This window comes from Lagenorhynchus albirostris, chromosome 3 (genome assembly GCF_949774975.1).
Source record: "Lagenorhynchus albirostris chromosome 3, mLagAlb1.1, whole genome shotgun sequence".
In the NCBI taxonomy this organism is placed as follows: Eukaryota; Metazoa; Chordata; class Mammalia; order Artiodactyla; family Delphinidae; genus Lagenorhynchus; species Lagenorhynchus albirostris.
In genome coordinates this window covers 67,672,858-67,683,369 of record NC_083097.1, presented here as the reverse complement: position 1 = coordinate 67,683,369, position 10,512 = coordinate 67,672,858, and the positions used below count along the sequence as shown (strand labels likewise).

The window sequence follows — 10,512 nt, the reverse complement described above, 5'->3', positions numbered from 1 at the left end:
AGCTGTGTTTCTGGTCTGTGGTGCGGGGTAGGTGGGAATGGAGCACTTCCACTGGTGGAGAAGCCACTGAGTATTCCTCCTCTGGAGCTGTTACTTGTGAATGTTCTCTTTTTGTTCCCTTTCACCATCGTGCAGGCTCACATAGTACAGTTGTTGGCACTGCTCTTGGTCCTATCTTAACTGTGGGTATGCTGGCAGTTGGCCCTGGTGACTCTCAGGTGTTATTTTCACCAGGCGACCAGCACAGATCCACTGAAGTCAGGTCCCAGGTCTGCAGTAGTTGTATCCCTGGACCTGCTCTGGGAGCTATGGAGGCAGCTCAGACTCTCCCTGTCCCAACCCCCATGTGTACATGACCACAAAGCTCACAGCTGCTAAAGTCAGACCCATCTCAGCTGCAGGTGCACTTGTAGTCTGTTCAGATGTTCTGAAGCCGTCAGTGGATGTGTAACTCTGTGGTTCACACGACCATGAGGAGAGATTTCAGCTCTTCTTCCTTAGTCACATGGCCCCTGGGGCTCTGCTTTGGTTTTAGCCCCACCTCTGTACGTGTACCTCCCACCGGAGTCTGCTCCAGAGGTTGCCAGAGCACACGAGCCCATCAGGTGGGAGGGGGCTAAGGCTGCAATTAGAGCAAGCAGGCTGCCCAGGCGGTAGGGTCCCAGGGTGACTACCCAGATGCGCAAGCCCATCAGGTGGGAAGGAGCTGAGGCGGTGATTGGGGCAAGTGGGCTGCCCAGGTGGGAGGGTGCGGGGTAGCAATTGGAATGCATGAGCCCATCAAGCAGGATGGAGCCAAGGCAGCAGCGGGTCACGGGGGTGTGGTAGGGGCAATGGTGGGGGTGTGAGCTGGCTCTGGCAGGAGCCCTCCTCCAGTGCCCTTGGAGGCAGGGGCTGGCATGTGAGGAGAGAGGCTACAATGGCGGCCTTCCCTTTGAGCTTCACTCAGCAGTGGCGCTTCACTTCTATGGTGGTTCAGGCTTCCTCCAGGACCATTCCTGGTTGTGGAGCTCCTCACTCCCATCCCTTCAGGCTGTCTCCTCACAGCCAACAGCAGTCCCCTCTCTGGGTCTGCTCTCCAAAACCCCACGTTCTAACACCCAGCCCCTGTGCGCACCGGTGGTCACCCATCTCAGGCTGGGGTATGCAGTGCTGTGGCACGGACCATCTTTGTAGGTCTCACTCTGTCCTGCCTGCCACATACCAGTTGCTGTGCTCTCCTCCGAGCCCACAAGGCTCCCCTTCTGTCCCAGCTGATCTTCCTGCCATTGAGGAGGCTTCCCCAGATGTGGGAACCTCTCCTCACCTTCAGCTTCCCACCAAGGGAGGAGGTCCTGTCCCGCTTCCTCTTCTCTTCCTTTTCCCGTATTTCTTTTGTCCTATCCAGTTACGTGGGGATCTTTCTTGTCCTTTTAGATGTCCGAGGTCTTCTGGTAGTGTTCAGCAGGTGCTCTGTGAGAATTGTTCCATTTGTAGATATATTTCTGATGCATTTGTGGGGACAGATGAACGCCACATCCTCCTACTCCTCTGCGACCTTGAGGATCCCCTCATTAAATTTAATGTGTTATTCTTAACCAAAATTGGCCATTATAAACAGATTTTTCAATCTTCCCATATAGGTGAGGGAATTTTCCCATCTTTCCAGCTCATTTTATTTCAGTATATTTGTCAAACTTTAATGGCCTTAAGTTTCTAGAAGAAATTGCTGTATATATAGAATATTATATAGCCATAACCAGCAAAGATTTGTTCATTGGATTTTGATGTGCTGTAATTAGAGAATCCTGTAAATACTAAGAGCTAAGCTTAAGACAAATTAAGGTATACTAAATATTTCCATGAAACTTGGTGACCTGAGGGAGTACTTGTTTTAGAAATATTTACCTGTCTTAGTAATAAACATCATTTAAGAAAATTTGGTTATTTGATAAATGTATTTCTGTCTTGACAGGATTAGCAAAAAGAAAAAGAAAAAAAGGACAGTTTTGACTTACTGATACACCTTCTTAATGTCATGGACCAAAGCTGATGGGTTAGGGTATTTTCATAGGGTAACATTTATTTTAATACCCAAGGCAGGATCACTACAGATTTCTTAATATGATGTCCCATGACATACATTATTACAAAATTCAGAACATATTTATACACAGTCTCATATGGGTGGTTTATGTTGATTTAAATTTCAGCACTACATCAGAAGAAATGTTTTCAAAATTAAGTACACATGCCAGGGAAATAGCAGCAACCACTGAATATTAGACCCCTCCCAGGTAGAAAGATAGAATGTGCATTGGAATATACAAGTCTCTAGTCCAGGAAAGAGGTCTTAGTGGAGGTTTATAAGAGATGAGTTCTGAGAGCCAAACTTGGGCATGCTAATGATTATAATAACAAGTGATTATTGCTGTGCTTTGCATTTTACTTTATAAATTATTCTATTTATATTCAATCACTTTTAGTATGAAAATTTGCAGGGTTCACTATATTTACTGTATTTTATTGCTATTGCTTTCTGGAAAATCACTTTTGATGAAATTATTGTTTCCGTTTTTAGTTTTAACTTTTAAAATAAAAAGTATGTTAAATGTGTTCATTTTAATGACAAAATTAAAGTAAAATTACTATATTTCTTTTGAAATTATCAAGGAGTAAAAAATGTCTTCATAGTTCATCATTTGTAGTTTGCCTCATATAGGCCCTGTGACATAGACATTTATTAGTTTTAAAACCTTTTGTTATATTTATTATGTGACTTTTATAATAGGTGACTATATCATGAAGCTATTACCGTTTCCAGAATCCTCAGGGATGTTCCATCTCGTGTCAGTGATCAGAAGTTAAATGTTTTTAATGGAATGTTAGTATTTAGTTTACGTTGTTTCCTTTTCTGTGTGTGATTATTTTTAATTTTACTCTGCCTATCCTAATGTAAATAATAACAACAAATCCAAAAGGAAGTAAAGTCAGTCCTACAGAAGGAAAATAAAGTCTTTTGAAACCTGCTTCCTTGGAAGGAATGTGCTCCTTAAAAAAGAGTTACTTCAGGAAGTTTGGCCTATAGTTTTGGAATGTTAAAAGAAAAAAATCAGTCTTTCAAGGCCTTAGAAATAGCATTTTAAATAAAAGCAGCTAATTTTACAAACCCCTAATAGGTACTAACATTGTACTACACTGTTCATAGACAGGCTCTCATTTAATCTTTATAACACCCTGTACTAGAGATATTTCGAAATAGGCCAGTAACTCAAAGATATTTTCATGAAGAAATTCAAAGTAATTAAATTTAAAATACAGACACTAGCACTTTATATTTTAATTTTCAGCATGGTAATTTGTTAGTATTATTGTTTACAAAAAATGTATTATTTAAATACGTTAATATAAGTGTTTTATAGAGGAGCCTAAATATATTCTTTGAGCATTCAGGCCATACATTTTATTAGAAGTAGATTATAAAATATATTTTAATTAAAAAAATGAAAACTCAACAATTGAACTATTTGCAGTAAATGATATATTTCTGTTTATATAGATGGTTCCAAAAAATCCATGATTTGTTATCATTTCCAAATTAAATGCTTTTTTTTAATTAAATGCTTTTTAAGTTGAACTAAAATATTTTATTTTCCAGCATTAGATAGTCATTATTTTAGTTTTAGAAAGACATGATTTGTAAGTATGAGTAAATAGACCTAGGGAGTTGTGTCAGAAAAACCAGTGGAAGTAATGGGAGAAATAAAGAGTTATCAGATATGATAGTATTCTTTTTCAAAATTGTATGGTCCTAAGAAATGGGATTCACATGAAATTCAGAGGCCTCTAGAATTAAACAAGGAAGGTTATTAACATATCTAAGGACCAGATGAATTAGAAATGTAATTAGGTAATATAGAAAACTGGGTTATTGCAGATTTCATTTGGCAAATGAAGAATTAGGTAAGGTATAACTTGAATATAAGATTTTGGACTATAGAATTATCTCCTTTAGGTTATGAAGTCAGTGATAAGGAATGAAAAAAATATAGCGTTCAGTTATCCAACCAGAATAACCTAAGGAATGCAGGCAGCAGCATAGATTTTTAGGCAACCTCAATCAATATCCATGAGGCCCAAAATGTTTGGAATAATGTAATTATTTTCTTAGTGTGCTAACATCTTTTCAACCCAGGAAGATATGTAACTAGGTATAGAAATTTCTAAGAAAGCCACAATACCTGTTAATATTATTGTGTTAAGAAACATTTTCAATAATTTTAACTTTAATTTAAAAAATTTTAACAGTCTGTACTTGGTTGTGATTCTTTCACTTAACACCCAAGAGAAATTAGTGTATGAAAATATTCATAGCAGTTTTATTAGTAATGGAAAAAACTAGAAGTATGTCCATCAAGATAAAAAAAAGAAAAAAATTTGTGGTAAATCCATATTGTAAAAAAAATGAATAAACAGAAACATCAATTAAATAGAGTTGGGAAACCAAAACGGAGGACCTCTTATGCCCTGTAATGATAGCAGAGGCCAACAGGAAGAAGAAAGACTCCTCTTCTTTCCTGGCAAGAACGCAGCCAGTGAAAAGGCATGGGCTCTTTGTTTGCTCTAACCCTCCCAACTTCCTTTTCCTCTCCATAAAAGTGTTTCTTCTCTTGCCTTCTGGGGGCTTGTCATGGTTGCAATTGCATTGTTGCAATTGCAATTATCCACTGATTCCAAATAAACCCATCTTTGCTGGAGAAATATCTGGCAGTCTGTTGTTTCAGGTCAACATTTTGTGGCTCATACGAGGACCAGAGAAGACTTATGATAGCTCTGGGGCTGGTGAGCAAACAGGAGTGGTACCCACAATAGACCCCATTGTTGCTCACTGTTTTTCTCACCAATCCTGGAGTTTGTTGTGAAGCTGAAACTAACATACCATTGTAAAGCAATTATACTCCAATAAAGATGTTAAAAAAAAAAAAAAAAGGTGATATTATGAAAAAAAAAAAAAAAAAAAAAAGGTATGTTTTTCTTCTGGATCTGAGTTCCCACCCTATCTGGCTTTGAAACTCTGCATTTAAAGGTTTTATCTCTCATTTAAAGGTTTTGTCTTTCTGGTAAAGGCCTCGATCTGTATGCAAGTACTCACTTCAGTCTGATTTTGAGATCAGAAACTGGCTAGCCTTTAGTCTTTTCCCTGGAACAGGTACTGCTTCTCCTGAAGTCTGTTACTTTGGAAACATGGGTTGTTTCTCTGAAACAGTGCAGGATTTTTAAGCTTTTGGCCTGTACTTTTGGAAGAGCTATTCTCTGAAAACTGGCTGAAAAATCCTTTGGCCTGACTCCTTTGGGACCAAGCTGTTTCCTTTGAATTGACTGGGATTGGCTTGCAAGCTGTTTGAATTGAACCATTTGTCACTTGTGCTGTAAGTTGTTTGAAAATTGTTATTTTCTCTAGAGGAAAACCCTGCAGGAAATAGGATCCCAGTTATCTAAGTATTTTGACACCCCCACCCCTGCTGGGACTCTCGCCAATTTTGTTTAAAAACTACAGTCCTTCCTCATGAACATTTCTAAATAAATGTACCACCTGACCAAAAGCAATTTAAAATATCAGTGGCCATTATGGGGAGCTTTTGAAATCCCTAAACTTAATTTTCTTAAAACTGAATTGGACTACAATAGCTAAAAAAAATTCTAGAACTGAGTGGTATATTTTGATTGATATTTTGAGGTTTCCTAATGTTATCAGGAATCTAAAATTGCCTCTCTGTAAAATAAGATTTAAGGTTAACTGAGGTAAATAAATGATTAAGAAAGATGAAATGGGAATTCCCTAGTGGTCCAGTGGTTAGGACTCTGCACTTCCACTGCAGGGGGCATGGGTTCAATCCCCGGTTGGGGAACTAAGATCCTGCAAGCTGCACAGTGCGGCCAAAAAAAAAAAAAAGATAAAATGGCTCCCCAGGCTCTTCCTTGACTTCTGTATGTCAGGCTCCACCTCCAGCACCATTTTCTTCCTTCCTTTCTATACTGTTTATGCCTCTACCATACTCTCAAATCCCCTATACTAATTCTCCCACCACACTTCCCCTTTTCTCTGAAGCTCTCCCCATTCTCTTCTCCTTTGAACTTGTCAGAACTGGCCCCTTTAAAATTAAGCCTTCTGAGGATCCAGAGGCTACACTTTTAATTTCTTATTTTCCTTGGACTAAAGCTGAATTGCAAACCATAGACAAAAATTTCCCAAAGTAACTGAAGATCCTCACAGATTTGCTGAGGAATTTAATGTAGTCATTCAAATTTTCAGTCTGGTTTCTCTGATTTATATCAGCTAGTTCACATGCTTGTCAGTGAAGATCAGGCCCTACATTGGATGAAAACCACTAATTGAGAAAGGCCTGAAAGGTCTCTAGAATTACAAATGGGAGACCAGCCCACTAATTTATTATGTGATCAGGCTTGGGCAATTACTAGGCAACTTTATCAAGCAACGCCTAGGGCTTTTCAAAAGGCTTTTGATTGGAACAAAATTCAGGCTTGCACCCAGAAATCTGACAAACCTGTTCATGATTATTACAATAGACTTCAGATTATTTTTTTAAAAAATTCTGGTCTTCCGTATTTTGATTCCACCCAGGTAGCTTTAAACCCTCTGTTTATTAATGGGCTGAACTGAGACCTTTCCCTTCTAGTAAAAAGGTTCAGGATGGAAAGGGAAACTATTTCCACTACAGATTTAGTTCATTTGGCAAACCACCTCTCTCCTATTCCAGATGAGTCACCTCCAAGGAAGACTGCCAAGATTCTTAATCTTTAACTCCAGCAAATAGGCTCCTAAACAAAATCCAAACCTTCCTACTTTCTGCTATCATTGCAAAGAACCAGCACACTGGAAGAGAGATTGTTAAAAGTTTAAGCACTTTATTCACCTTTAGCTTTACATGCAACCTTTCCAATGTCCTCCCAATTTTTAATGACAAGGCTCCCAGGAATTACAGGGGCTCTTCCAAACCTTTCCTAATCAGCTTGGATAAGCATTTCTTGAGATGTTAGTAGAAATAATCAATAAACAATCTATAGTAGGAATGAAAGAGAGTTTTATTAGAGCCACACTGAGGAGTATAGCCTGGGAGACTCACAGATTCAGAAAGCACTTGAATTGTATTCCGTTGGACTGCAAAATGGGTGAGGCTTATATAAGCAAAAACTGTAAAATTATTTAAGTCATTTGTCAAGAATTATAATTTGAGCAGGGAAGAAGTATGGGTGCTTGTTAAGCAAGGATTGTTTGGGGTCTGAAATGATTGTATAGTTACAAGAAGAGACCTTGAGACCATAAGGTTGCCCCTAGCAGCTGGCAGCAGATACTGTTTAGAGAATGGCTCGTGGTGTCCTTGAGTTTGATATAGTTCAGAAAATTCAAGTTCTCCGTGATGCACAAATATGTTTGAAACCACATCTGCAATCGCTGCCAGGCTCCATTTTTGAAAACCTGAACCACAGTTACTCCACTTTGACTTTTAAATGCATTATTTTCTTTAATGGTTGAAGCAGATGTACAATGCACATTTGATTAGACAACAAAACAGGGTGTTCTAGTTTGCATAAAATTCACTCCAAACCATGTATAAGTGAGAATGACTTCCCCCATACCTCAATAGGTGAAAATTTCTTCTATTACTATGAATCTCTTCAAGTCATTATTGACACTAGAGCCACACTCTCAGTGCTTAACCCCACTACTATAAAATGGCTCCTGCCTTTTTACTAAAACAGTTCAAATAGTGGAGATTTCTCATGAACCTCAAGAGGTTTCTGCCTCTGAACCTGTTCATTTTTGTTTTGGCCCTCTGAGAGATATCCACCCTTTTCTCTTTGATACCTCTACCCCTATCCATTTATCAGGCTGAGACTTCTTAGAGTAGCATCATGCTAAAATGTCTTCCAAAAGGGAAAATAATTCTAGATATTGACTGTAATTATCAAAATAACTCACCAGGTGAATTAAGGTCCCCCTTGAAATCTTTTGTTTGTTCTATCTCTGATATTACTAGAGCAGATTCTGAAAACACTGACCATTTGTCTTTATTGAATCAGCTACCACTTTCCTAATGGGCAAAATCTCCAACTGATGTTGACAAAATGCATAGTGCATCTACCATCAAAATTCAAAAAGGACCCCCCCCCAAAAAAAATCTCTTCCTAGAATTAATCAATTACCTATAACTAAAGAAGTCCTTCAGGACATAAAGCCCATAATAGAAGATTACATGGCTCCAGGCCTCATTATCCCTATACTAGCCCCTGTAAAACTCCCATTTACTGGTGAGAAAACCTAAGGGCTGAGGATTGAAGTTGTCCAGGACCTCCGAGCAATAAACAACACTGTTATTCCTCAACACCCTGTTGTTCCTAACTCTCATATGTTACTAACATCCATTCCCACCAAAAGTAAATTTTTGACTGTGATTGATTTATGCAGTGCATTCTTTAGTATTCCAGTTGATAAAGCTTTTGGAGAAAGATCTTGTGCAACGGGGAAATAAAAAAAAAAATTAATAAACAGAAACCTCAATTAAATAGATTTGGGAGACCAGAAGGGGGAACTCTTACGCCCTGCCATGATACTAGAGCCCAACAGAAAGAAGAAAGACTCTTCTTTCCTGGGAAAGACTCAGTCAGTGAAAAGCTACTGACTGTTTGTTTACAATAGCATCCCCAGCATCCTTATCCAATCCCTAAAAGCGCTCTTCTTTCCTTGCCTTGTGGGGACTTGCACATGGCTCACCATGGTTGTAGACCTCAAATTGCAGTTCTCTGTTGATCCTGAATAAACCAACCTTTGTTGGAGAAATATCTGGCAGTCTATTTATTTTAGGTCAACAATATAGGATACTCAGAGAAATAAGAAAGAAAACTAACAGATAACATCTTGGACTAATTTACATTTTTATGTAGAAATTTAGTAATTTATACTCCATACACATTTGAGAGGCTGTATGTTTTATCATATCTGCCAGTTTAGTTTATAATATTTATCAGATTAAGTAATTGAGAAGAATATTACTTGAAATATAAAAAAGGAAATTAAATAATTTAAATATATAAAGATTGTTGCAAATAGTTAAAAACACATGAATTTTTTAATGACCCCAAACATTTTTCAAAAGTTACCTAAAAAGTGATTGCTAAATTTTATAGTCCTAATAACCTTGAATAAATTTTGGGCATCTAGACTTCAAAATTTGTGACTTCAATAAATTGAAAATTAATTAAACTAAATTCCCCAGTGCTCATTTCTGTATGCAGAACTGCCCTCCAGGATATCAAAATAAAAAGCAAAAAAAAAAAAAAAAAAATTCCTCTTGTATGTAGCAGAAGCAGTAAGCACAAATTCAGGTTTAAGATGCAAAGAGATATTCTAATAGTCCCTTGGGTTTTTAAAGAAGATTTTAAAGGAGAGCACTTTGACCTGAAATATTGTTTAATGATCTGTGGGTGCCAGTTCTTTAGAGTTCTGTCTCTTCTGACTAACTTTTTGTGCCTTTTGTAAATGTGCTCATAAATGCACAGATAATGATGCTTTACTTATTGGCATGGATTCCGTGCAGTTTAACAGTTTTTAAAGAACATACCAGCATGTCATTTTTCTCTGTCTTACAGTTGTATACTGAGATTTATTTTTCAAGTTATTCTTTTATCCCCTCCAGTTTATTTCTGTCCTCTTCTATTCTTATATGTAATATGGTAAATAAATACAAATCTCAAGGGGATAATTTATTTCCCTTGTTTTACTACCTTTTAATTTTTTTCTTTTTACAAAAGCACATGCTGCACCATCATAATGTTAATAATAAAGTAACATTAATTATTCACCTAGCAGCAGCCTGAAAAGAAAGGGTACATAGAAGGAGGAGAGAGTCTGAAAGATAAGTTAATGAGATCATTATCAGTATGTTTCAGTATGTTTTTACATACTTCCCACCTCCAAGCTTTATAGTTTCACAATACTTCATCACAAGTATGAGTTTTTGTATTCTCCTGACAAAAAGTTGTTTCTCTTAGCAATTATAAATTTTAAAAAAGGAGAAGCAGCTTTTAAGTGGAATTTCTTTAACATTCCTAAGGCTCCTTGGACTCCTGTTAGCATGTCTTATTCTTAGTATCTGTAGTAAAAGCACATTTCTCCCTTGTTGTTATACATTTCTAAATTTTCATTACCTCCTTATAAACAATTAAATCACAAAGTAAGCAACGCCAATTGAATTGTGGCTGAACAGCCATCACTACTGCATAGTATTAAAAATTGAAAAAGAATACAGTTTAGCTTTACCAGCTAATTTAGTTAGGTATCACCCTAAGGCATCAACATCATTTATCACTATCACTGCAGCCTGGCATGAAGGAACAATCAACAGTAGCTTTTACAAAGCAAATTAAGAACTTTTAAAGTTCTTTTTGCTCAGGAAAGGAAAACAAACGTTTGATATCTTTTATGTATAAATCCTGTGTGGTGAATCCCAGTGT

The 10,512-nt window shown here is 37.4% G+C and overlaps 1 non-coding gene across 1 annotated transcript; it reads left to right on the top strand.

The window, feature by feature from the left end:
* Window positions 1-5,815: 5,815 nt before the first annotated feature.
* On the top strand, window positions 5,816-5,888 carry TRNAG-UCC (transfer RNA glycine (anticodon UCC)). The gene has a single exon. It is a non-coding gene; the product is annotated as a tRNA-Gly (tRNA).
* Window positions 5,889-10,512: the final 4,624 nt, after the last annotated feature.